The following is a 22151-nucleotide window of genomic DNA, read 5'->3' on the forward strand; positions in this document are numbered from 1 at the left end:
ACTGCTATCAGCTGGAGAGAGAAGGGTTGGAGTGTGGGGAGGGAGACAACTGATTAAGCAAATTTTTCTACTGGCAAAGAAAAAACAGAAATCTGTGGATTAACATTTTTAACTCCACCCAGACTAAACTTTTGAAACATTGCCCAACGTTATTCACTTTCAAGGAGCTAATGCTAAAAGTCAGCTGTGAGAAAACATATTTACATTGATGTGGCTCTTTTAGATCACTGCTTGCCAAATAACTTAGTAAAAATATAAAATCACACTGATTTTTGTTACATGACATTACCTTTTATGTGTAAAAAAAATGTTTGAGCAGTTTTGAATACTTCACATACAAGACTTTCCTGTATCCTTGTATAAAGTCTTTTATTAAATATGAGCTAATCAAGATAGGTGAAACTTCCATTTTAAAAAAGAATATGGCATAATAGAAAAATGGAAATAATTTTATATCATACATATAGATCCAGCACTAAACACTGCATTGGTTTTGAGAAAGTGTGCTCAGACTAGAATATTTCCTCATTAAAGGCTAGAATGTAGCTCCCTCATTCTGCATCATTATTAGCATTTACTACAATTGACTTCAAAGGGACTATTCACGGCCTAAGGTACTATTCAATTTGGCTGCCAGTATCGCAGTCTGGCCTTTACCTAGATCTTCTCCGGGCCTCTGCATACACTGGAAGATTGAAAAGAATTAGAATCTTGTTTTTGAAAATCAAATTTAGAAAGATCTTAAAAATGTGATATTTCTCAAAAAGTGATCCCAAAAGGAAGAATTCATTTCAATGCTGAAAAAAGTCCCCACGATGTAGATATTATTCAAATTTTTTTCTGAATCCAAATAAATCTGTGGGTAAATTATCTGTCAGTTTTGAGTACTCATGGACGTTAATGGGAGCTGAGCACTCAGTGCTTCACAAGTCAAGCAATCCTGCCCTTTGCAGCACTGGGACCTTAGTGAAGTCAACGCAAGTAAATATTATGCTTGGAGCTGATTTATGGCTTATAACAACAATCAGTAACCCATTAACTCCCTCTTTTTGTCCTATGATTGCTCAGGTATTAATAGGGTACTCTGCCTTGAATGGTCTCTTACAATGCATGCTAACTACTTATGCTAAACTATCTGGTCCACCTTGCATTTAGCTGTGATGCTCTCAGTACCTTTCCCAGACCTGAAGAAGAGCTGTGTGTGTCTCAAAAATTTCTCTCTCTCATCGACAGAAATTGGTCCAATAAAGGATATTACCTCACCCACTTTCTCTCTCTAATGCTTATTAGTAGGCATTTGCAGGCTTGGGAACCAGGCTTGGAGTCACACACACTGAACCATCTCCCCTCCCCCCACCCCCACCCCATTTAATAGTAGCAAAATGACTGACCAAATATTTTATCAACTATAATTGGTTAATAACATAGTAAACTCATCCTGATTGGCTAATAATTAAATCACACACTGTTTTGATATCATGTGCTGCAAAGAGCCACAGGAGACCCATTAAAGAGCCACTTGCGGCTCCCGAGCCTCAATGTGAGTGCCACTGTGATAGACATTAAAGGAATTAGTAGTGAAGACATATAGCTACTTTAAACCAAGTGTATTGTAGACCTTGGATTTAGTCCATTGTCCCACTCAGAAGATTTCAAATACTCTTAAGAAAAAGACAATCAACCATTTCATCCAATATCTGAAAAGAGGTTTAATCCTGCAGCCAGTATATCTTATTCTCCCCAAAATATACAAAACTACAACCATGAAAAGCTGATCAGCCAAGAAAGATGATGAATTAAGTCACTAAATGCATTACTTCCTGTATAATATATACCAAAGCTTGCCTTTTTGTAATGTTTGCTGTGTAACTACGGCAGCATTTTAAGAGACACATTGAATTCCTCTCAAACATAGACTCATATATTCATTGATATTAAGGTCAGAAGGGACCATTATGATAATCTAGTCTGACCTCCTGCACAATGCTGTTTGTCCTCAGTAAAAATTCAGCTTTGACAATAAATAATACTGCTTCTCGCCAAACTGTAAACTCAGCAGGAGCAGGCCCTGCAGTGCTGTGAATAAACATCTTGGTGTATGTCCTCTGTATATACTCAGCATGCAGTACTTGGTTGCTACCTCATATTTCTAATATCCCTGGAAGTTATTGCTTAAATAAAATAGGTTTCGTAAGAACATGCAGTTCCCAATGAGTGTATTCTGACATCCATAGTACTGCTCATGAATGCAGCTATTACCATGGCAAACAAGCATCGGTTTTAAAATAGTATGTTGGTGATAATTTGTAGTTTACACTGGCATCTTAGGTTCACAACAAAACAAATGAGAAATTGAAATATTTCATTTCAAAAATGCCAAAATAAAACCATTACAATTTTTTTCTCAATTAATAAAAAAGTCTATCCTCTGTGCTCCCAATACCTGTAAATGAGTGGATAACAGAGTTATCTTGTTGAAGTGTGTAGGCATTGTGCTGGTCCTCTGCACAACATGAATTTAATCTGCCTTGAATATGGACCATTTTAGAACAACAGAAAATACTCCAGGTGTTTGGAATACATCGGTTTAAGGGAACAAGCAGAGATGGGCCTAAACCAAAAATCCCAGCTCTAAAACCCGCACCTAACCTTAACCTAGAATCTAAACTTAGATGTGTCTATATTCTGAATTTTTCAATTTGTCTGTATCACTATAATGGCCCAAAATACCCCTAGTGTTTGGGCTTATAGATCCAGATCTAGATGTAAATTCTACAGATCTGCTCCTGCCCTGTTTTTCAGAGGAAGAACATCATGCTATGTCTGGCACCATGGCGAAGTTATCCTCATATCAAATGGACTGGGAAAAGCTCTGTGTTTGATCTTAGTTATAGCTGTGACAGTCTGCATCCCTATGTTCACACTTTTTACAAGACTATGATAAATTTTGTACAAAATATGCCTTGTGAAGTATCATTTGAAAACTCAATTTGCTGATTATTATTGTCCAGGTAAAATGTGTGTTGCAGTATTGTATCCAAAATTATAAAATTCTGCCAGTGACGTTGTTGTGACATGGTCCAAGTTTAGAAAAGCAGGCACAAGCCAGTTCCTTAGATACAAAAGGCAAACTGATGCCTCAGAAAGGTGACAACAAAATCAAATGGACTATCACCTTGTTAAGCGGCTATTCTTTGGCAGGAAAAAGGGTGAGAGTGAGAAATTTACATTTTGCCAAAGAAATAGCTGAAAGTTCCCATCCCCACAGACTTGCTGTCTCCTGAACCTTAGCTGGAGATGATTTTCAAAGGAAAAAGTATAAGGAAAGGGGAACCGATGCCCCAAATCATCTCTCCCTTCATCTCTACTTATGGCAACCACACCACTTGAAAGATGAAGCATCACTGAACTGGGGAAGGATCTGGGCTGAAAGATTTGGCCTGTAAGACTGCTAGAACGTATGGTGAGAGAGACCTTTTGGCTTTGAATTTACTTAGCTTGTTGAGTTATGTATTAGTTGCATTTTACCTTTTATTTCAAAGTAACCAATTCTGACTTTAATGCCTCTTTACTTGTAAACACTTAAAATCTCTTTCTGTAGTTAATAAATTTGTTTGATTGTTTTATCTAAGATAGTGTGCTTGGATTGGAGTGTTTGGGAAACTCCATTTGAATTAACAGGATTTGTGCAAATCATTTTCTATTAATAAAATGACAGACTTTAAATGAGCCTGTATTGTCCAGGAGAGGGCTGGGCAATGCAAGACGCATATTTCTGGGGGAAAGTCTGGGACGGGGAAATTGCTAGTGTTGCTCTGCAGCGTAATTCAAGGGTGGCTGGCTGTAGCACTCTTGCAGTACAGCTGGGAGTAATTTACATGCTGGAGGCTGTATGTGAGCAGGCCAGGGTTGCTATCACAGCAAAGCAGTATAAAAGCACCCAGGATGGAGAACTGGGGGGTGGGGGAACAGCTGTTCAACAGTCCAGATTGTACCCCAGGGAATGTCACAGTAGCAACTATCATATTTGTCTTTTTTTTTTTCCTTCACAGGAACTAGCAGCTTGCTTATACAGAGTTAATTTTAAAAATATCTATTTTCTTGTGAACCTATGTATGTAATTAGGGACTAGACAGACTTGTTTAAATGGTTCCAAAACAGAGTATTCGTGTAGCTGTAAAGTATTGTTGTTGTGGTCAAAGTATTACATAGTAGGGGTTACCCAGGATGGTGTTCTCTTTCAATTAGAATGTTTAAGTTTGGCAGGGCTTGTTCTTGTAGACAAAGTACTACACTATCATTATTTTTTAGCCTACTCCAGATGTTTTCAGCTGGGATTTGAACATTCTATACTATAATCTTCTTAATAAAAAAAACATACAGGGTTTTAAAATAATGCTTCCTCTACGGTGGATGTGGGGACCACTATATATAATTATATAATTTTTATATAATTATATATAGTACATGAATCTGTGAATTTATATGGCCATTATGATGTTCCCGCCTCTCGTCTATAACTTCATTGAATCTACAAGCAGGTAAATCCAACTGAGTCGCATGAATGATGAGCATGTCCCATAAATCTTGTAATTTTGACTATCTATCTGTGTAGTTTCTGGGTTTGTTTCCCCTCCTTCCCCTTTTCTAATTTTTGTTTTAACCAGGGCACTACATGAGGAGTTCTGCTTTCTGAAAACTTGTTTAAAAATGTTTATAAATTAAGTCATTATACTTAGTGAACATAAATCCGGTACAGAAAACAAAACACCCTTTGCCATGCAATCTATCAATATGTGGGATTAGGGAGGGATCCAAGAATGTCTGGGCCAACTATAAATGATGTCCAAATAATAAAGTAATGTTTCCAGCCTAAATACCATATTTGCTTCCAAATACCCAATTTCTTCCCCACGTGCACAGCCTAATCAGTCATGCTGTATACTGAGGAGTTCTCAAAGGTTGGTGTGGTAGGAGCTGCTAGAATAGCAACAGCAGAGCATCAGGACTGGAGTAGCCTCTGCGGCTTGTTCCTACCCCACATTGTACGGAGACAGCTGGCAGATCAGCTGTGTGGTGAATTTATCACCTGGCTCTGTCCAGCCCCAAATCTTTGATATACAGGAAACCCCCAGGACTCAGATTCTTGTAAAGGCTTAGAACTTGGCCATATTTGGATGAATTTTCATAGGAATGTGGCTTTATGGCATGGAAGTGATGAGTGCCTCTTGTGCAAACTTTCCATATTCTCACCCCCCCATTCTGCAGTGTAGAATGGCTCTGATTACTGCTGGGCAAAAAATGTTCAGACAAAACTTTTTTTGATACAGATTTGAGTAAACCAAAATATTTCATGAGTTCATGTCATTGTTTCTGTCCAAAAACACAAACAAAAATTCAGAAAAATATTGAAACATTTTGTTTTGACATTTTTGAAATGAAACATTGAAATTTCTCAATTTGAAATGACTTTTCATTTAGAAGTTTACTTTAATTTATTTTAAAAACAATTGAAAAAAGTTTTAAAATCTCTAAAATGAAATGAGAGGACTATTAGACAGCAAGATCTAGCAAAAGTCCAAAAAAAGACTTTGTTCGGGTCGAACAAAGCATTTTGTTCCACCTGAAATGAAATTTGTTTCTAATTTTTGGTTCACCAAAAATTTCTGTTTCAGACCAACCTGAAATTAATCTTCTTTTTGGATTTTCTGGTATGGCCAGTGAACAGAAAAATCAGTAATTCCAGTTGTGACCATACCCTATTTATGTTTTTATTGTCTATGTGTGGTATGGAAAATGTTATGACCATGTTAAAGAATCATGCTTCAACCTGAGTAGATCTAAAAATGATTCCAAGGATGGTTTGACTAAGGCTTTATCCTTATTATAAAACAGTTAAGAGACAATCTGCATTTGAAAATTGGAGCTGTGTTTGAATACAGGTTAAGGGATAACTGTGTTGTAACTAGGCTGCCTGACTTGGTTTAATCTGTAACATAAACATAGTCCCTGTCTGCACCGTTGTTACCACCCGTGGAGCTGCACCAGTGGTGAATTACCCATCAATTTTTCCCCCTAGGATACATAAGGCCTTCTGTCATTTTCTCCTAATGGTATTTTTTTTTTAAAGACAAGTTGAAATGAATTCCAAGATTAAGTGCTTCAATTTGTGAAAGGTTTTGAGTGGCTTTTTTTTCTTGGTAAAGTGCTTTGTGGGTCAGACTGGATGATGGGGTCACAACAGATGACCAAGTGGTCTTTTCTCACCCTACTGTCACTGAATCCTTTCTGTTGATGATAATGTGCTTACATCTGGGAAAGGTTGCAAGGCTTGGGGAGAGCAGTCAACATGTAAAGCTTGCAATGACAGCATTTTTGTTTGAGAAAAATGTTGTGGTTTTTTATTTGTCTTTGTTTCATTATAACTCTGTTAACAGCTATTCTAGAGAACAGGGGCTGGGAAATCAGCCAGTTTAATTGTTTTACGTTAGATGATATTCATAGATGGTACAAAAAAAAAGTCCCAAAAATATTGTTTTTCCTGTTGCTCTCCAACTTTAGATTTTAAGTTGTGAAGCTTTTTGTTTATTAACTTTTGTTAACTAGTCTTTTAACTTCTCATGACACAGGTTCAACTCTTGAATAAGTTACTCAAGTGAAACTGAGTCTACTCAAGTCTAAGTTACTCAAGTGAAAATGGGCATTCATGGCTAAATAGTCAATTGGTAGAGGCTGAAATCAAGATGGAAAAATTTGTGTGCACCCACCTACAACATGCACGTTTACAAAATCTGCCTGCACTAACTAGGTAATTGCTTATGCTGCCAGGTACCAGGAATTCTAGTTGCATGTGCACTTACTTCCATACACCAATGCAATTACCTTTCACAACAGCGAAAGTGCATGAATATGCATGTGTTTTTGTTGTTGTTGTTTCAGCTGAGCTCCCTTTTGCACGGGCAGAAAATTTGGGAAGAGGCCCAGAAACAGCATAGCAGACATTTTGCACGTCAAACCTGAAATGCGTTGGTAGTACTGTCTTTGAAATCTTACACAGTGCCAGCTGAGCTAAACGTAGCTGTAGCTGGTGATCCTGGCAGCTCACTTTTGAGTATCGAAAAAACAAAACATTAATACATTGCAAATTAAAACAACCAAGCTATTAACAAAGGGCCTGTGATCCGCAAACCCCTCAATTTCAGCTGGCAAGGGGTTACAAGAATATCCTGCTATGAACATCCTGGTTCATCAAAGAATGTCATGTAAGGTATCAAAGGAAAGTGAATGTCACCCTGGTTATGAATATAATTGTAAAAGCCTGACCTGGAAAACCTCTAAGAAAGGAGATTCCACCTCCTCCCTAGGTAACCCATTCCAGCGCTTCACCATCCTCCTAGTGAAAAAGTTTTTCCTAACATCTAACCACTGCAACTTGAGACCATTACTCCTTGTTCTGTCATCTGGTACGACTGAGAACAGTCTAGATACATCCTCTTTGGAACCCCCCTTCACGTAGTTGAAAGCAGCTATCAAATCGCCCTCATTCTTCTCTTCTGCAGACTAAACAATCCCAGTTCCCTACTTAAATGTTACCTGTATATACATCTTGCAATGATTATGAATCTTGACAAAGTTATGAGCTTTTCAGAGCTACCTATATATTATCCTTTGTGGATAAATATCCTACAAGGCATGTGTCTGGTGTAATGAGTTTGTTTGGTCTGAGGTGAGTGAATCATAGAATATCAGGGTTGAAAGGGACCTCAGGAGGTCATCTAGTCCAACCTCCTGCTCAAAGCAGGACCGATCTCCAACTAAATCATCCCAGCCAGGGCTTTGTTAAGCCTGACCTTCAAAACTTCTAAGGAAGGAGATTCCATCACCTCCCTAGGTAACGCATTCCAGTGTTTCACCACCCTCCTAGTGAAAAAGTTTTTCCTAATATCCAACCTAAATCTTCCCCACTGCAACTTGAGACCATTACTCCTTGTTCTGTCACCTGCTACCACTGAGAAAAGTCTAGAGCCATCCTCTTTGGAACCCCCTTTCAGGTAGTTGAAAGCAGCTATCAAATCCCCCTCATTCTTCTCTTCTGAAGACTAAACATCCCCAGTTCCCTCAGCCTCTCCTCATAAATCATGTGCTCCAGTCCCCTAATCATTTTTGTTGCCCTCTGCTGGACTCTTTCCAATTTTTCCACATCCTTCTTGTAGTGTGGGGCCCAAAATTGGACACAGTTCTCCAGAAGAGGCCTCACTAATGTTGAATAGAGGGGAATAATCACGTCCCTCAATCTGCTGGCAATACCCCTACTTATACAGCCCAAAATGCTGTTAGCCTTCTTGGCAACAAGGCCACACTGTTGACCCATATCCAGCTTCTCGTCCACTGTAACCCCTAGGTCCTTTTCTGCAGAACTGCTGCCTAGCCATTCAGTTCCTAGTCTGTAGCGGTGCATGGGATTCTTCCGTCCTAAGTGCAGGACTCTGCACTTGTCCTTGTTGAACCTCATCGGATTTCTTTTGTCCCAATCCTCCAATTTGTCTAGCTCCCTCTGTATCCTATCCCTACTGTCCAGTGTATCTACGACTTCTCCCAATTTAGTGTCATCTACAAACTTGCTGAGGGTGCAATCCACGCCATCCTCCAGATCATTATTGAAGATATTGAAGAAAACTGGCCCCAGGACCGACCCTTGAGGAACTCTGTTTGACACCGGCTGCCAACTAGACTTGGAGCCATTGATCACTACCAGTTGAGCCCCACAATCTAGCCAGCTTTCCATCCACCTTACAGTCCATTCATCCAGCCCATACTTCTTTAACTTGCTGGCAAGAATACCGTGGGAGACTGTATCAAAACCTTTGCTAAAGTCAAGATCATACAGTGCGCCAGTGCCAGAGCTGGGGTTCCTGATTCTTAACCCCATGCTCCAACCTCTAACCCACGCTGTCTCCCTGCCCTGTTGAGGGGAGGAGGGGATCCTCTTTTCTCCATGGGTTCAGAAGACCATTGCATTTCTGCTGTATTAGAGCAAGGGATCAGGAATCCTGGAGTCCATATAGATGCCCTGGGTGCTGTGGAACACAGATCCACATGGTTTCATTGCACCTCACACTTGTGGTGGGGAAAGGTGAAATGATGTGAAAGATGAGAGGGCCAAGTGCATCTACATCTACACAGTTTCAGTGGCCATTTCCCATCCCACATATAGGCCCACACAACATACCGTGCTGGTTCTGTAATGAGGCTGGACTAGTGGTCGCAGAGCACCTCCACTGCCATATTCCTTTTCCCCACAAAAAAAGGCTATGCCAAGCCTGTGTATGTAGGCTCTACACAGAATATAGGATTGGCCAACAGTCAGAGACAGGGGAGCTTTGCATTTAACCAGAGACTTGTTTTCTCTACTAATTAACTTTGGTTTCACCTACTGAGAACAAGGTACCAGTGAACACAGCAGACTATTGATACCTACAATTTTCTGAAAGAATTCAGTCATTTAGTCTGTTCTAAACTCCAAGAGATAAAGAAGAGTAATGGTACTGTTACCCCAGAACTTGACCAAGCTAACTGCAGCCACAGTATGTGAATTCAGCCACCATTAATTAATAAAATAGACCACCACATAGCTGAGCGTTAATTTGGACAAGCAAGGCTTTTGGAGGCAAGGTCAAATACTAGCTTCAGGTTTGCAGTTTCTGTTAACTAGAATGGGAGGAGGGGAGAAGAGAGTCAACAAATTATGAGACTGAAAGAAAATAAGTGGATAGAGACCTTGAGTTTGGGTGTCTTTGATATAGACTCCTATTATGGCTAAGATTGTTAAGAATGTTTTATTGATTAGTAGTTTATTGAAGTTAGGAGCAGTGATGACCCAGTAGGGGTCACTATGAGCTATGTGTTTTGTAAAAGCTAGTTATAAAAAGAGAAAATAATAGAGGGTATTTGGAGCAGTTTTCTGAAGGTATCCTGAGAGACTTTTTCCTCCTGCCCTACTCCCAGGCAGGGAAGTGACCAGCCGTTGTTGACCTGCTGCTAATTACTCAATTCTATCTCAGACATTAGGTAGTTATTTGGGATGTCCTAAACCTATTGCTTAAATCTAACAAATAGTAGTTTTAGATAAGAGCACACTTATTTGTATCAATCTTTTATCAGCCAGAAGTGCTGTGTTCCCACTGATTTATTCCTGACACTACCTGGAGTGAAATAGATAAGTTACCACTGCTTTGGGTTTGAAGACTCTGGGTAACAGTACTACTTTGACTGAACACACTGACTGACAATATGCTGACATTTTAAAAGCATTTAGATGTGGTTGGTTTAAACACGTGGCCTCTTTTGTACAGTTTGCGAATATGTTTCTGGAAGGTGAATGAGAGGAACAGAGTGCAGAATATGCTTGCAGCAGAAAGTATTGCTAGCAATTTTAGTGATTCTCCAGCCTAAGACTGAAGATTCTTTGCAATTTACAGAAAATTCAAACAATCTGCCTCTAAAGTAATAGCTCCAGGGAGAAAAATATACTCTTTACATGCTGCAGTATCCCACTTAATGGAAAGAGCCTGTGCCTGAAGAAAACTGCCTAGAAAATACTAAATAGTACCCCATTCTAGAACGTAACAGAGCAGATATGCCCTATCCTTCATTCATTTGATTCAACAAAACAGATATCTTTCAGTTACCCTGTATCAGTCAATATTACAGAAGTCATCACCAGGGTCTTATAACAGCTTTACTTCACTTAAGTGCAAATGACTCAGAAGTAATATATGGACATAGCAGAAATCTTATGCAAAGAATGACAGATAGGTCACAGAGCAATGTTAAGTTAAACTGAATGACCAGTCCTGGGCATTTCATTCCTACAATAAAGCTGGAGGGCTTGAATCAAGCCCTTATGGCTTTCAGATACCTTATCAGGCACACACAGAAGCATGATCTTTCAGGAAATTCAGTCATATATTCAGTCAGAAGAACAATAAACAAAGCAGGATCTTCGGAGACAGCAGGCATTAAATCAGTTCTCTGTGTGTCATAGCAACAATTTTGTTAGTCAAGGGCTCATAGTAGGAAAAAACAAACACTAAACTTCAGACAAAACTTTCACACTGTGGTTTTTTTCCCCAGTCTACAAGCATAATGACCCATCACTTCCTGCAATAGTGATCTGTTAGCTATATAAACCACTTACACACATTAAAAGATGTCTTTTGAAGACAGAAAAAAACAAAGCAATCATGCTGGTCTATCTCACTAACCTTTCAAGCCCAAGGTTTGCTCACCAACTTGTGTATCTTTAAAACAAAATGTTTAGCTTACTAAGAGACATTGCAGATATGAGTCAGAGAGCTACTCAAAAAAATCAAGGGAATTTTTCATTTTGGAAAGTTATCCTCTCATCTTCCTTATGTGATTGGAGTCCTGTAAATGAAATCGCCCGTAGCAATCAGTTAGATAAAGACAAATATTATGTGGAGAGCCATCTTTTATCAAAGCACTCAGATCTTTAGGTCAGGGAAAAGCATTTACCAATAGCATTATGTGGCAGAGACATGGAACCACAACAAATGTTTTGGGGTCAAAGCATAATACTTTGGATTTTGTTCCTATTTTATGTATATTTTAATTATTTTAAAAGCATTTAATCCATGGCTAGGCACTATCCATACAGCAAAGTAATAAATACTGGCTGTCCAACCCAGAATAATTCTTCTTCTTTATTACCTGTGATATATGAAGGTGCGGGGAGTAGCTCTCTTTGATGGACACCCAGCCAGCCAGTTAGCTGTAAAATCTATCTTGGTCTATTCTCTGCTTGCTTTACTTGTAAAGGGTTAACAGACCCAAAGTTAAAAGAAAAGGAGTGGGCACCTGACCAAAAGAGCCAATGGGAAGGTAGAACTTTTTAAAATTGGAAAAGAAGCTTTCCCTTTGTCTGTCGTTCTCCGGAGAAGGAGACATGGAGGAACAATGCTATGTAAGGCTTAAACCAGGTATGAAAATTCATCTTCCATACTTAGAAGAAATTATTTGGCTAGGAAATGTTTAGTTAGACCCAATCAGGGTTATTTTTTATTTTGGCTTGTGACTCTCCTCTGTGCTAACCCCAAATGCTTCTGTTTGCTTGTAACCTTTAAGCTTAACCCCCAAGAAAGCTATTTTGGGTGCTTGATTTTTGGAATTGCTCTTTTAAAATCTACCAAAAGCCTAAGTTCCAGGTGTATTTTCTTTCTTTTTGTTTTTAATAAAATTTACCTTTAAGAACAGGATTGGATTTTTGGTTTCCTAAGAGGTTTGTGCATATGCTGTTGATTAGCTGGTGGCAACAGCTAAATTTCCTTTGTTTTCTTTCTCAGCTCTTCCCCAGACGGGGGTGGGGGTGAAAGAGCATGAGGGTACCCCACAGGGAGGAATTCCCAAGTACTCCTTCCTGGGTCTAAGGTTGGGTTTTTTTGCATTTGGGTGGTGGTAGCGTTTACCAAGCCAACATCAGAGAAAAGCTGTAACCTTGGGAGTTTAATACAAGCCTGGAATGGCAAGTATTAATTTTTAGAATCCTTGAGGGCCCTCACCTTCTGCACTCGGAGTGACAGAGTGGGGATTCAGCCTTGACAGTATCAGAGGATAAATATATCCATGGGCAGCTGCAACTGCCATTCAGATCTCCATGGGAAGCCCTCTTTACATGCCCACAGTAAGGGAACACAGTAAGCCCCCTAACTCTCTTGTGTAGGCTACCCACAGTGTTAGTAGCACTGCACAGGACAGAAGATCACCCTCTGCAGGGCTGCTACTCTTACCCCACCCAGGTGGGCACGGAGTAGGTAGGCAGGGATCAGGCGTGGACTCTGTACTCCTTCTGCAATACTCCATCCAGCCCAGTTGAACCAATGTGCCAGGTAAAGATAGGTCTGGCATGGGCTACTTTCAACCCTGGAGCCAGGAGGAACCAAGAACCAGATTGTGACTCTCAGATTCAGAATCTGGTTCCTGATCTACTCCTCGTTCAATACAGCTATGCATTACCCTTTGCTCAGGGCTTGTGGCAAAGCCAAAACTGAGGGCTAAGTGAGGAATAACAGAGATGCATGATTTAGATACACACACACACACGTTTACAGATATAAGCCAAATTCTGCTCTCATAGTTACACTAATGCAAATATGGAGTAATTCTATAGAAATCCAATGGAATTATTGAAAATTTATCCTAGCATAACTGACAGCAGAACTAGGCACACAAATTAGCCATTCTTCAGACTCACATTCTGATCCTAACTGTTAGGCTCACAAAATAATTAAACATTAGCCAATAGAATAGATCTGATTTACTGTAGTACTTCACAGTTTGATGTTGTGGTGCTCTGTGGGACACACTCAGTAAAATGGAAAGCATTTCAGATGGCAGGATCATGGCTGAGGCATGCCCGTAGGTTTGGCATATCACACAAGTCAGTAGTTGTATGTTGCAACCTAAAAATGAGCATGTGGCAAAGGTTTCAGTTTGCGGAGAGAATTAAGCACTGCATTTGTCTGTCAAGTAATTTACATTCTTATTGTCTCTTATGTGGTATTCTCATTCAGATGCACTATACATAGGTAAAATGAAGAATATTGTCACTATTATGGTCCAGATTCTCTGTAGATTTTCAAAGGAGCTCAGCACCCACAGTTATTTTGGTGCCCAATTATTTTGAATGTCTGATCCTTATTGTGAGTGCTGATGCTTCAAAATTTGACCCTTGTGACCTGCTGAAGGTCACATATGCAGAGCCAAGAATTGAACTCAGAGCTCAAGTACTACTCCTGCAGACTTAACCACAAGACCAGCTTTCCTCCCACCCTCATGTGTGTTAAATTCACTTGGAACATTTTATGCATAACAAAAATTACGTACGTTTCAGGAAGAAACTTAGAAAGGCATGGGAAAACTTTTGACTAATAGAGCAGCAATCAGACACTGAAATATATGCCTGTCGCTGTAGTTTTGCAAAACCCAACATATCATTGTTTTTACTATCACTAGTGAAAACTGTGTTCCTTGCAAGAGTGGAACTATGGAAGTGCAACACTGTATTGCACAATGCCGTCCAATTAAAATGAAGTGCCTTTATAGGGCATCAGCTATTTTTACATTGAAAATTTTCCCCACTGACGACACTTTTCAAAGATTTGCAAGGCTCTCACCATTAAGATTTGCCAATATTGTAAAATTTGACAATTTGTTGTTGGAATAAAAAATACAACCTTTTGGTCTTCTGAGAGTTGAAACCAGAAATTTATTTTACCTACTAAATTGTCAGTAACTGCTTCCCCCTGCCAGAAACCTTATGGTAGACAGAGGAAAACGATCCATTTAAACTAAGAGAAATCTCTTATTTGGTAGCCTGTATAAAAATTAAACGGTTCGAATGTTGAATGCCTCTAAAACTGATTGGGACACTCTTTTCCTGATAACTTTATTCATAGCACGTATTGAACACAATTTTCTATTGTACTAGGTTTTTGCAGCATCACCACATGCATCTGGGATGCTGTCCAAACTTAAAACCAATATTGAACCAAACTAGTGTAAACTAGGTAATCAGGTACTGTGACCACACAAAACAAGAAGAGAAAAAGAAAAAGATCCATAAAGGCTGGGAAGCTTTTCTGTGAGTGCAGAGTGTAACAGATGTGCATATGTTTTTTACAAACATAATACAGCCTCCTTGTCTATTCCAACAACAGAAGACAACGGAAGTCTATCCCATCAAAAATAGCAGTGAGAGAAATGGAAAATGGAACAAACCAGTTCTGGAATTCATAACTCGAATGAGCTAACATACCGTAAGCAGGACCTCCAATATATTGCATATCATAAATGATTTTAGTTTTCTTTGGTAGTGTTATCATTCTGCCCTAGCTGATGTAAACTTTATTATTTCAAAGGACAGGTTGCCCTTGTTGTAATGGAATAGGCCACCAGTAGCAACACTAATTTCAGAGTCAATTACATACTATCATTACCAAGAAAGTGGGAGAGGAGCCCTTCACATACAATCTATTTCCCAAGGGCATGTGTCCGCATCACAAAGCCCACATCTGGCACCAAATGGCCAAGGACTGAAGGGGCCACTGTGATTGTTCTCTGGGTACTCAACAACTGAAAGTCACCTTGCTATTCTCTGCCTTTACCGAGAGGCAGCTTACCTGTGGTGGCTGGGTGTCAACTCCCCAATACCACTAGCCTGTTAGCCATTCAAGCATTCTCCCCTGGCTATACCAGCCCTCTCCTCACCTTACAGATTAACAATAGGTGTACCCCAGTCCCTGAGCCCCTTTGGATCATTCCCCTGTGATATCCAGCCCCTGACACTAGCTATTCACAGAAATCCCAGATCCTCTGTTCCTAAAGGAGCAGTGTATCACATTTTTACCTTAAATCACTGCTTCTGTGAAATCACGCACACTTGTGAGCACTTACAGTAAAACAAAACTAAGGCTTATTTAAGAAAGAATGGAGAGTTAACTGGAAACAAGAGAGAATAGTGGAAACATATGGTTACAATAAACAAAACAAAATCTGGGTCTACCCTTATTAATAGTTACCTTTCCTATTTAATAAAGAAGGTTCCTCCCCACCCCCCCCACCCCCAGTTCAGGCTGTTGCAGAGCTGACTGGCTTCACAGGAAACAGGATTTTTTCCTACTCCCCAAGATGTCTCCTTCCTCAGTGAAAGGATACAGAGTGCCTTTCCCCTCCCTGTGTACTGAAACAGTCTTGTCTTTATTCATAGGCAAGGTAATTCTCTGGGTGTTGTAATGTTCCTTTTATACCACCCAGTGGTTTTGATAGTTTGCAGTTAACTCTGATGATTTCCATTGAAAGACTTTGGATGGAGCAAGTCTGAACAATTGAACCTCACATTACAGCACTGGCTAACTAGGATGGAGTGATGACTCCTTTCTGCTTCAATGGGCCATCACTGAGACATAATATCCCCTGGTGACTAACTTTTACTCCAAGTTCATAAAACATAATTTCAGTATAATTACATTACTCCTTAAATGTTACCTGTATATACATCTTGCAATGATTATGAATCTTGACAAAGTTATGAGCTTTTCAGAGCTACCTTATATATTATCCTTTGTGGATAAATATCCTACAAGGCATGTGTCTGGTGTAATGAGTTTGTTTGGTCTGAGGTGAGTGAATCATACAATCATAGAATATCAGGGTTGGAAGGGACCTCAGGAGGTCATCTAGTCCAACCTCCTGCTCAAAACAGGACCGATCCCCTACTAAATCATCCCAGCCAGGGCTTTGTCAAGCCTGACCTTAAAAACTTCTAGGGAAGGAGATTCCACTACCTCCCTAGGTAACGCATTCCAGTGTTTCACCACCCTCCTAGTGGAAAAAGTTTTTCCTAATATCCAACCTAAATCTCCCCCACTGCAACTTGAGACCATTACTCCTTGTTCTGTCACCTGCTACCACTGAGAACAGTCTAGAGCCATCCTCTTTGGAACCCCCTTTCAGGTAGTTGAAAACAGCTATCAAATCCCCCCTCATTCTTCTCTTCTGAAGACTAAACATCCCCAGTTCCCTCAGCTTCTCCTCATAAGTCATGTGTTCCAGTCTCCTAATCATTTTTGTTGCCCTCAGCTGGATTCTTTCCAATTTTTCCACATCCTTCTTGTAGTGTGGGGCCCAAAACTGGACACAGTACTCCAGACCTCACCAATGTCGAATAGAGGGGAACGATCACGTCCCTTGATTTACTGGCAATGCCCCTACTTATACAGCCCAAAATGCCATTGGCCTTCTTGGCAACAATGGCACACTGTTGACTCATATCCAGCTTCTCGTCCACTGTAACCCCTAGGTCCTTTTCTGCAGAACTGCTGCCGAGCCATTCGGTCCCTAGTCTGTAGCTGTGCATTGGGTTCTTCCATCCTAAGTGCAGGACTCTGCACTTGTCCTTGTTGAACCTCATCAGATTTCTTTTGGCCCAATCCTCCAATTTGTCTAGGTCCCTCTGTATCCTATCCCTACCCTCCAGCATATCTACCACTCCTCCCAGTTTAGTGTCATCTGCAAACTTGCTGAGGGTGCAATCCACACCATCCTCCAGATCATTTATGAAGATATTGAACAAAACCGGCCCCAGGACCGATCCCTGGGGCACTCCACTTGATACCGGCTGCCAACTAGACATGGAGCCATTGATCACTACCCGTTGAGCCCGACAATCTAGCCAGCTTTCTATCCACATTATAGTCCATTCATCCAGCCCATACTTCTTTAACTTACTGGCAAGAATACTGTGGGAGACGTGTCAAAAGCTTTGCTAAAGTCAAGGAACAACATGTCCACTGCTTTCTCTTCATCCACAGAGCCAGTTATCTCGTCATAGAAGGCAATTAGAGTGCTTTGCAATGAGCTGGGAACCCTTTTCCCAGGAGCCTCTGTGTCACACTGACCTACCCTTCAGAGAAGGAGGGTCTGGGAAGAGGAAGTGGTGATAAGCATGTGAGGGGGATAATTTCATGGAGGCATGAACTAACAGGGATTGATCCTGTGCTGAACACTGCAAATTGAGCATTGCAGTCTGCTGTTCACAGGGCATGGCACATCATATCTCAGCATGGCTTCTTCAGCCCTAGTCTGCATCTCACTCTGGGTTGGTCTGTCAGTCTCTTACTATGACTAAAAGAAATTATCTTTTCCTTGCTGAAACAGTGGAAGTTCTGGAAGCTCTAGGGAATCAGACTATGACATGTGAAATAAAGATTTCTAAGAGCCTGGCAGGACAAATAAGCAAAAACTGAAAAAATATTTTCTTGATCAGCATAACTTCTGTATGTTAGCTGTCCACTGGAACTGACCAGAATATGGCAGACCAGTAATGGTAGAACAACACTGGAGAATGTTACATACTGCTCTTTGAAATGCAGCATGGTCCACTGGAGAATGCACTGGACTGTGAGCCATGAAACGTGGGATGTATGCCAGCTTGCTACTGACTTGCTGCGTGACCTTGGTCAAATAATTTCACTTCTTCATGACTTTGTTTGAACTTCCACCCTTGGTCTGTCTTGTCTATTTAGCATGTAAGCTCTTTGAGAATGTCATTACTACATGACTATAAATTGCTTAGCTCAATAGGGCCTTGACCTAGTTGGTGCCTCTAGGTACTATCTAATATAAATAACAACAACAACAGTGTTACACAGAACTAAAGACAAATATGGAGATTTTTCAAGGCAGTCCACAGAATTCAGACAACTGTCCAATAGAACTGTCTGAAACCACTAGACCTGCTTTGCGGATCTCAACCAATAGATAATTAAGAACAGTTGTACTTTTCACTTATTGCTTGTCCTTTAATTCAAGCATCTGAAAGTGCTTTACAAATAACAAAGTCTCATAATACCCTTGTGAGGTAGATATTACTGTACCCATTTTACAAATGGCTAAACAGAGATTGCAAGAGAGGACATAGAGCAAGACAACGACACAGCCAGGAATAGAAACCAGGATTCCTGACTTTAAGGCTATGTCTACCGTTGGCGCTCGACATGTGATTCCCAGCTTGCATAGACATATTTACGCCAGCTGTCAGCAGGCTAAAAAGAGTAATGTAGCTGCAGTAGCAAGGGCTAGCCGTGCTGAGTACAAAGCTGCCTGAACTGTGTGTGTAAGTACCTGGCATAGCTAGACTGTGCTGCCAGGTACCACAGCCTGTGCTATGCCAGCTACACTACTATTTTTAGTGTGCTAAAATGTCTACATGAGTATGTCTACAGGTAATCACACCTGTAGCTCCAAATGTAGACATAGCCTTGGTGCCCTATTCTAACCACTACTCAGTTCGGAAAGATGTCAGCAATATAGAACTCTCTCAGTGTCCAGAGACATTTCCCTTCCATGTCTGTCTACATTATGAATTTCTAGAACGTCATTTTAAAATGACATGACAAAAATTAAAGAATTAAAAAAGATTTGTTTTTTCTTTTGCAAGTTCTGGAAGAGTTTTCATTTATTACACTCAATATTTGACCCTGAACATTAGCAATTATTTGGCCCTGTGTTTTGAGGAAAGAGGTGGAACAAGCAACAGCAACAAGCTGTAATAACTGTTACATTAGGGAGATCCCAACACTTGAAAACACAGAATAGAAATGTTTTTTGGCCCAGTTTCAGCAGTTGAAGTGAATGCAGATAGCATCTGGATGGAGAAGCTTCAGTTTGACAGTTTAAATTTGTTGAATCTTTAGTTTATTAGCAAAATATGTGTGTTATGGTAATCTACAACTTCACTTATTGAAAAGAATTAGCCATAAGATTGACTTTGGGTCTTCTCATTACTTTTCATATAATAATGTACCCTTTATTTAAGGTTTCTTATTTATAAAGGACTGTGATTGTTTCAGTGTATGGAGTTAAGTAATGTTATCCAGAGCTCTCTAAAATAGTTTTCTTAATATTAAATCATGTAAAGAATGATTATCCAATGGGCATTGCTCCCTGTGTCTGGATACGTTATGTGTTTATCTTTCAGGAGCCTCACTTTTGTTTCCCAGATAAAAATATCATCCCCCCATGGGACATTAATATCAGCTCCGTCAGTTTGTGCTCATTTGTCCAAGGGTGCGAATAACTCTTGCTGAGCAGATGTGAAAAAAAATGTAAGACAAATAGGTAGAACTAGAATCCAAAGAAAGCATTCTTTGGATGGCAATAAGGTCTACATATGTTATCCCCAACACAGTGCCGCGCTGCTGTTGTTTCTGCTGCAAAATAGACATAATAAGGCTCTATGATCAGTACTGTTTATATATCTTTTAGACTAGCAGAACGGTCAATTTGAGTATTACCTTCAGAGCATTTCAAATGCATCTTAAATATCTGTAAGATCCCCAAACAGCAAATTCAAGTCATGCTATCAGAATGACTCATTAATCCTTTCTACTGCACTGACATGGCCACATCTCTATTTTACACTTAAACGAGTTGAACTAGTCACTTATTTTACACTCCATTCCAAAAAAGAAAGTTATTTAAAAATCTAGCACTTTTTTGCTGGCACTTATTCATCTAAAAACATCTTCAAATGTGTGGCTCAGGTCCAAATACTGCAACTAAAGCAGTTTGGAAATTTCCGGACAGAACATTTTTTCTGTTGGAAAATGCCAATTTGTTGAAAGCAAAATATTTCATGGAAACATGTCACCTTTGATAAAAATTTGTTTTGAAAGAAATCAAATCTGGATTACTGAGACCCTACATGGATATCAAACACATGTTTTCATAGAATCATAGGACTGGAAGGGACCTTGAGAGGTCATCTAGTCCAGTCCCCTGCCTCATGGCAGGACTAAATATTATCTAGAGTGCCCATTCCTGACAGGTGTTTGTCTAACCTGCTCTTAAAAACCTTCAGTGATGGAGATTCCACAACCTCCCTAAGCAATTTATTCCAGCGCTTAACCACCCTGACAGTTAGGAAGTTTTTCCTCATGTCCAGCCTAAACTCTTGCTGCAATTTCAGCCCACTGCTTCTTGTCCTATCCTCAGAGGTTAAGAAAAACATTTTTTCTTCCTTCTCCTTGTAACAACCTTTTATGTACTTGAAAACTCTTATCATGTTCCCCCTCAGTCTTCTCTTTTCCAGACTACACATACCCATTTTTTTTCAATCTTCTCTCATAGGTCATGTTTTCCAGACCTTTAATCATTTGTCGCTCTTCCCTGGACTTTTTCCAATTTGTCCACATCCTTCCTGAAATGTGGCACCCAGAACTGGGCACAATACTCCAGTTGAGGCCTAATCAGTGCAGAATAGAGCAGAAGAATTACTTCTTAATAAAGCCAAATGCACAGGAAGGAGGCCCTTGAAAAATTCTACCTGGATTTCAACAATTTCCACCCCACCATCAACCTCAGCCTGGACGAGTCCACACAAAAGATCCATTTCCTGGACACTACAGTGCAAATAAGTGATGGTCACATAAACACCACCCTATACCGGAAACCTACTGACCGCTATACTTACCTACATGCCTCCAGCTTCCATCCAGGACACATCACACGATTCACTGTCTACAGCCAAGCCCTAAGATACAATCGCATTTGCTCCAATACCTCAGACAGAGACAAACACCTACAAGATCTTTATCAAGCATTCTTAAAACTACAATACTCATCTGGGAAAGTGAGGAAACAGATTGACAAAGTGAGACAGGTACCCAGAAGTCATCTATTACAGAACAGGCCCAACAAGGAAAACAACAGAACACCAATGGCCATCATGTACAGCCCCCAGCTAAAACCTCTCCAGCACATCATCAACGATCTACAACCTATCCTGGAAAAAAAATCCCTCACTCTCACAGACCTTCAGCGGCAGGCCAGTCCTCGCTTACAGACAGCCCCCCAACCTGAAGCAAATACTTACCAGCAACTACACACCACAAAAACACTAACCCAGGAATCAATCCCTGTAACAAACCCCATTGCCTACTCTGTCCCCTTATCTACTCTAGCGACACCATCAGAGGACTCAACCATATCAGCCACCGCATCAGGGGCTCGTTCACCTGCACATCTACTAATGTGATATATGCCATCATGAGCCAGCAATGCCCCTCTGCCATGTCCATTGGCCAAACCGGACAATCTCTATGTAAAAGAATAAATGGACACAAATCAGACATCAGGAATGGTAACATACAAAAGCCAGTAGGAGAACACTTCAATCTCCCTGGACATTCAATAACAGATTTAAAAGTAGCCATCCTTCAACAAAAAAAACTTCAGAAACAGACTTCAAAGAGAAACAGCAGAACTAAAATTCATTTGCAAACTTAACACCATTAATTTGAGCTTAAATAGGGACTGGGAGTGTCTGGCTCACTACAAAAGCAATTTTCCCTCTCTTGGTATTGACACCTCCTCATCTATTATTGGGAATGGACTACATCCACCCTGACTGAATTGGCCTTGTCAACACTGGTTCTCCACTTGTAAGGTAACTCCCTTCTCTTCATGTGCCAGTATATTTATGCCTGTATCTGTAATTTTCACTCCATGCATCTGAAGTGGAGTTTTTTACCCACACAAGTTTATGCCAAAAAAAATCGGTTAGTCTTTAAGGT

At 40.2% G+C, this 22151-nt stretch overlaps 1 long non-coding RNA gene across 1 annotated transcript in view; it reads left to right on the forward strand.

Annotated features, from left to right (window-relative positions):
- Nucleotides 1–3072: 3072 nt before the first annotated feature.
- LOC140917245 (uncharacterized) overlaps nucleotides 3073–22151 on the forward strand; it is a 38240-nt gene continuing 19161 nt past the window's right edge. The window contains exon 1 of the long non-coding RNA XR_012160762.1: nucleotides 3073–3463. This is a non-coding gene — a long non-coding RNA (uncharacterized LOC140917245). The remainder of the gene's footprint in view (nucleotides 3464–22151) is intronic.

Source organism: Lepidochelys kempii, chromosome 9 (genome assembly GCF_965140285.1).
Source record: "Lepidochelys kempii isolate rLepKem1 chromosome 9, rLepKem1.hap1, whole genome shotgun sequence".
NCBI classification, from domain to species: Eukaryota; Metazoa; Chordata; order Testudines; family Cheloniidae; genus Lepidochelys; species Lepidochelys kempii.